The 5818-nt window shown below is 40.7% G+C and overlaps 1 protein-coding gene across 1 annotated transcript in view; it reads right to left on the bottom strand.

Moving 5' to 3' along the window:
- Positions 1 to 127, bottom strand: part of VWA5A (von Willebrand factor A domain containing 5A) — a 34886-nt gene extending 34759 nt beyond the window's left edge. Inside the window, exon 1 of the mRNA XM_008591770.1 lies at positions 29 to 127. The gene's annotated coding sequence lies outside the window, so the exon portion shown is untranslated. The remainder of the gene's footprint in view (positions 1 to 28) is intronic.
- Positions 128 to 5818: the final 5691 nt, after the last annotated feature.

The raw sequence follows: 5818 nt of genomic DNA on the forward strand, positions 1-5818 counted from the left end.
CCTAGATTTTCAGTGTGCAGGTACTTACAGAAGGGACCTCGTAGATCTATGTGGAAGGGCTACTTAGGAGCGGCAGTCAGTCGGGGTGGGGGGGAGGCTTAACGCTGCATTTCCAGAGCGTACACTTACATCGGAGGGAGAGAGCATCAGTTGTCCACACCGAAGAAAGAAAGAAAGAAAAAGTAAAATTAGAGAGAAGGAAAGTAGAAAGAGATTATTAGGAGATGGGTAAGTCCACCCCCCCGCCCCCCTCCCATTCCCCTAAACTGCCAAACCTCAGGAAAAACCCGGGGATCACAGACCAGGACAGAATTCCTCACCCCTTGGCTTGCAGTTAGAAGAAGCCCCAGCAGATTTGGGTCGGGGATGCTGGGGAGGGGGTTACAACGGGCGACTTTTAGAGGTCAGGTGCTGGGGGGTGGGATCCAGTCCTAGCGGGGGCAGCTTAGTCACCTACCTTCTCCTGAAGTCCCCAGTGCTCTGAGTCACTGCAAAGTGAAAACAGTCACGTTTTCCAGGAAGCCCCGCCCCCTTCTAGGGACCGGTTATAAAATAACGACTACATGACTAAGGGGCTGACGGAAAATTCTTAAACAAATACCCAAACTTTTCACTTTTGTCTGGATCAATGGAAAAGTCATCGACTGTGCAACGTTTGCTTTTTTTCCTTCGCCAGGTCACCGCTAAGCAGCAAGCAGAGAATGTAGGCAAAGGGAAGGGATTTGTTTTTCTAGTGAAAATGTTGCAACAGTAACATCAACAACTACATATTTCTGTAATAGACTTAATTACCCAGGGCTTACTGTGTGGTAGGCCGGCTAACAAGAACTTTACAGGCATTGTATCTTTGACTCCTCATCTCTAATTAGTTCGTCCAAGGGTTGTACCCTGAGCCAGGACAGTGCGCACACTTCTGCTGTAATGACAGAACCTCCAGTCACCCAGGACCAAGTCAGCCAGTCACAGGTCACTTACTAGTATGGGTATTTCATCAGGATCCTAAAACCAAGTGTGTGGGGTAACAATGTAAGTAACTGAGAATATCTGTTCTCATTTTCCTGGCAAATTTATGTCTTCAAGTTTCCTATATCTTTTCTTCCAAAACAACCTATTAAATCTGGGACTAAAAGAAAGAGTCATATTGCTGTTGAGAATCTATGTAGGGTAAAGAATATATGATTTGTATGAAGGACTGAGCTTGATTTTGGTCTCTGTGATGTGTTCGTTGTGGCAATTTTACCCTCCTTAAATTATTTATTCTCTTATCTGTAAATTGGGGTTAGTGATATCCTTCCTTCCTTGATTTTTTTTTTTTTAAAAGCTAATGGATCTTAAAGGATGTGACTATACACGAGGGTACTTCAAAAAGTTCATGGAAAAATGGAATTGAAAGATAATATAAATTTTTCCATGAACTTTTTGAAGACCCATAGTGTATATAGTATATACAATACAGTCATGCACTGCTGCTAATGACATTTCCGTCAATGATGAAGTGTGTATGCGATGACGGTGGTCCCATAAGATTATGATGGTTATACCATATAGCCTAGGTGTGGGGTAGGCCACACCATGTGGGTTTGTGTAAGTACACTCTGATGTTCAGACAATGACAAAGTTGCCTAAAGGTGCGTTTCTCAGGATATATCTCCATTGTTAAGAGACCCATGACTGTGTGTGTGTGTATATCCACACATATGCATTACATAGACATTACATATACATTACATGCATATATACATATACTCGTAAAGCACTATATAAACTCAAATCCTATTTTATCAGTACTGGGCTCTAGAACCATGTTTTTTACATGTGCCAAAGTAATTGTGAAAGAAAATGACCCTTTCTCTGGGTAGAAATCATGCCTGATATTGTTTCTCATGGCCATAACTTCTTTCTACTTGGCTGAAGTATCTGGGCAAGAAAAGGGAAAAGCTGGAAAAATGAGTGGAGTTCATCATCCCATCCAGCTGGGCTAAGAGTTCAGCACTAACGTCTGCCACACACCAAACACGGCAGCGTGGCTGGAAGGAACTGAATCAGGAAACACACATAAGATGCTGGTCATTGGAAGGACGAGTGTATGAAAAGTCCCTTAACCTAGCACAATCTGCACAATTAAACAGATCTTTATAGTTGCCAAAAATATGATTCATCTTATTTATGTGCTTATTCATATTTTGCTTAAACACAATGGATAATTTCACTCTTTTCATATAAAATATTTAATGAGTCCAATGATCAAACTTTTGAAAGAGAAACATGTAATTCATTCTTTTTGTCAACATATATGTATTGAGCTTTTATATGCAAAGCAGTGTTCTAGACATTGGCATTATGGCAATAACCAAGACATAAAAATCCTTATCCACGTGGAGCTTACATTGTAAGGGGAGCAAATATTCAGTAAACAAAAAAGCAAATAAGTAAACAAGAAAGTCTCTGATAATGAAAGTCCTTAAAGAAAACAAAATACGTCATATAATAGAGAGCAAATAGATGCTGCTTTAGGTATCTAATCTAAAGCCACCCAAAAGTCTATTCTTGTGATTTAGTGTTGCTGGGTGTTCCCCAATATCGATTCTCCCCTCCTTTTTCATACTCATAGGAACTCCAGCTTTAGCCAAGTCTATGGCCATTCAGAAGACAGACATTTCCCAGCTCCCTTAAAGCTGGTGTGACCTTGTGACCAAGTTCTGTCCAACGGGCTACGAGAAATGATGGATGTAACATCACACCCTCAGAGAAGAGTCCTTGACTTTACCCTCTTCGTACTCACTGGTGGGAATGCAGATATATTCTGAGCCATTTTGGACCACAAGGACTAGGGCATAACCCCATAAGAATGGCAAAGCAACAAGACAGAAGGATCCCGAGTCCCTGAAACTCTCACGGAGCAGAGGCGCTGCATCGGCACAGACTTTTCCATGAGAGAGTAGTGAATTTCTCTATGGTTTATAACCGCTCTCTGGGATGTGCGCCACACAACCCTTATCTTACCTAATACTCCTGGTTATGATCGATGAAAAGAGTAGACTTTGAAGGACACTGTCTTCTTTTAAATATGAAAAGCACATTTGCACAAAATGGAAAGAGAGATCTGTGCGTTGTGAGAACAGCATTCAATTCATTTCAGCAGTGCCCACCCTCATGCATGTAACATGGGCACTGGGTTATGCCGGTGTGTTTTGATTGTACTTTGCTCCTTATCTTCTTCCAGGTTTTCTCATAGTCACTTCCCTTCCTGAAATAAGAGCTCTTTGTCCGCCACCACGCAGAGTGCTTAGCACTGGCTCAGAACAGGCTTCCAATAAGGTGTTTGTCTCATCCTCTCATTTCCTGTTCTCTCTTCTCAATGTTCTCTGTCATCACGGAATTTGATTTAACTCCCCTGTTCTGCTTGCTCTCTCTCCTCTGATGTTTCTATAGCAAGTCATCTAAAACTTCCTTTGGTTCTTGTCACACTTGACCCCTTTATGTGCTCTTAAAACTTGTAAATCTTTAAGTAAATAAATGTCAAAAGAACATAGAATTATTTGATTAATGAATGAATTCATATAAATGCTGTTGGTTGTACTGGTCTATACTCTTCTGTCTTGTGATTGCTACTCACTGTAGATACTGTAAGGCAGATTTCAAAAAGAGTATGTGAACAAATTCTCAGGCACAAAATGTACACGTCTTATAAGCCTTTATTACCTGACATATTAGTGACAACAATTACAATTATTAGGCATTGTTTTCATATGATCACTGATACCTTGCAAATTTATTGTTTTGCATGAGAGATCACATGCAAACTGGGTTCAGCAGAAACTTATAGATGATGGGTAGATAATAGGGTGGATTTAAATATATATGTATGTAAATATATACATGTATTTATGTATTGATGCTATATATTGACTTTCTATTAGAAGCCAGTGCTAAGTATTCTACATGGTAAGACAAACAGTTTTAATTTCCGATAGGAATAAAGCCCATCCTATGAAGCCACTTATTTATTTTTCGGAAATTTCTTAGAAGATGCTGACCATTGCTTAAGAGTAACAGTTTTCACCAATTACAAGTAAATATGCTCCTGACAAACCGAAAGCATAAGTAAGTGACAGAGAGGATAGGCAGGCTGAAGTTCAAGGTTCTAAATCTCCAAGGGCTAGTAAAGGACATACCTTGCACTCCAGAGGTCAAAAAATTGTAGAGAAAACTAGAAACCAGGTTGTGATGTATGAGATCAACTTGGTTCTGTCCTGGAATTAAGTCTGTGAGCTTTAGATTCAGAGTCTGGGGGTCAGTTCCTACCTCTAGTACTTAATGGTTGTGTAAACTTGGGAAAGCAATTTAACTAACCTGAGTCCTTATTGATGGATCTTGGATGAGACCAGTACCATTGTGCACACAATAAGCACAAAATAGCCCCGGGCCTTGTCTCCCACCCAAGCACCAAATCCTTCCCTTTATGAGAAGCCTTTATGAGAAGCACTTCCCTTTATGAGAAGCCTCATGACTTCTGCAAAACAGAAACCCCCTTTTGCTTCTGCAGGGGTGCAGTCTCCACCCTGGTTGCATAGTTTCCACATTAGCATAATGACCCTACTTGCTGGCATCAGCCAGCCCTTGGCACACTATATAAGCTCTACCACCCCCACACCTGGTGCTGTCTTCCATTTTGAAGGCAGCCCTGGGCTGTTCCCCACTTTGAGCACAGCCTGGCAGATTCTTTTCCTTTAATAAAGCTTGAACGGTACCCGGCATCTCGGTTCACTTTCTTTCACTTTCCATCATTTGTAAATGGACTGGTGATACCCACTGTCTATATATGTTGTAATAATTAAACAAAACAATGTTTCCTAAGTCATCTTTCACAAGCAGACACTCTCCAAATGTTAGTTCCACTTCCCCATCTGGGTTGGTGTGGCTGAATCCTGAGAATGTGGAATACTATATGCCACCAAGATCGCCATACAGAACAGAGCAGGTTGTTTTCATGAAAAGATTCTGAGATTTCTTCTACTTTCTTTAAACCTGGTAATACTGGTTTCATTTTGTTTGGGCTTGTCTTTTGTTACTCCCCATCTCTTTCAGTGTCCTTACACATAGATAAAGTAAAATCACCAAAAAGACGAAAACTTTAAAAAAGAAAACTCATCTTAAAATTGGGGAAGAGGAACAAAAGGGCAAGGGGAAAGAAAGAGGAGATTCTAACAATCATGTTAAGATGATGAGAAATCTATGTTTCATCCAATTCCGAGACGTAATAGCCGTCCCAGGAGCACAGAGTGTGTCAGGAGGTGTATGAGCTTTACCCCGTTCAACCCGCACAGCCACCCTGTNACGACTCTACAGAAGAAACCGGAAAACATTTGTTTTCCTTCCCTGAGTCAGACGTGACCCTTTGGACTGTGTAAGTTTGCAGAGCTTCTTCCCATCTTTCTCAATTTTTACTTTTTACGCTCACTCTGGAGACCTGGGTAGCAGGATTATTGGAAGAAATCGCCATGAAGGGCGTCTTTCTCTTTCGACGTGATGACCACAGTCCTGTCCTCAATTCACGCTCTTGCACAGCACGCAGGGATGCGTTCTCTTATTCTTTCTTGTTCATTACTGATTAGTTCTGTGTCTCTCATGTTCTGAGCATCACACAGTTGTTTAGGATTAAAAATTAGTTGGATATATTCCCTGACATAGAGGAAATATATTTCTATGACTTGGAGAAAATAATAGTTATAAAACAAAAATAGTAAAAGACATTCTCCTGGTTCTTTTCCTAATTCTCTGAAGAATACATACATTTCTTCTTAAATGGCTTCTTTTC

The sequence above is a fragment of the Galeopterus variegatus genome, unplaced genomic scaffold (assembly GCF_000696425.1).
Source record: "Galeopterus variegatus unplaced genomic scaffold, G_variegatus-3.0.2 Scaffold7275, whole genome shotgun sequence".
Taxonomy (NCBI): Eukaryota; Metazoa; Chordata; class Mammalia; order Dermoptera; family Cynocephalidae; genus Galeopterus; species Galeopterus variegatus.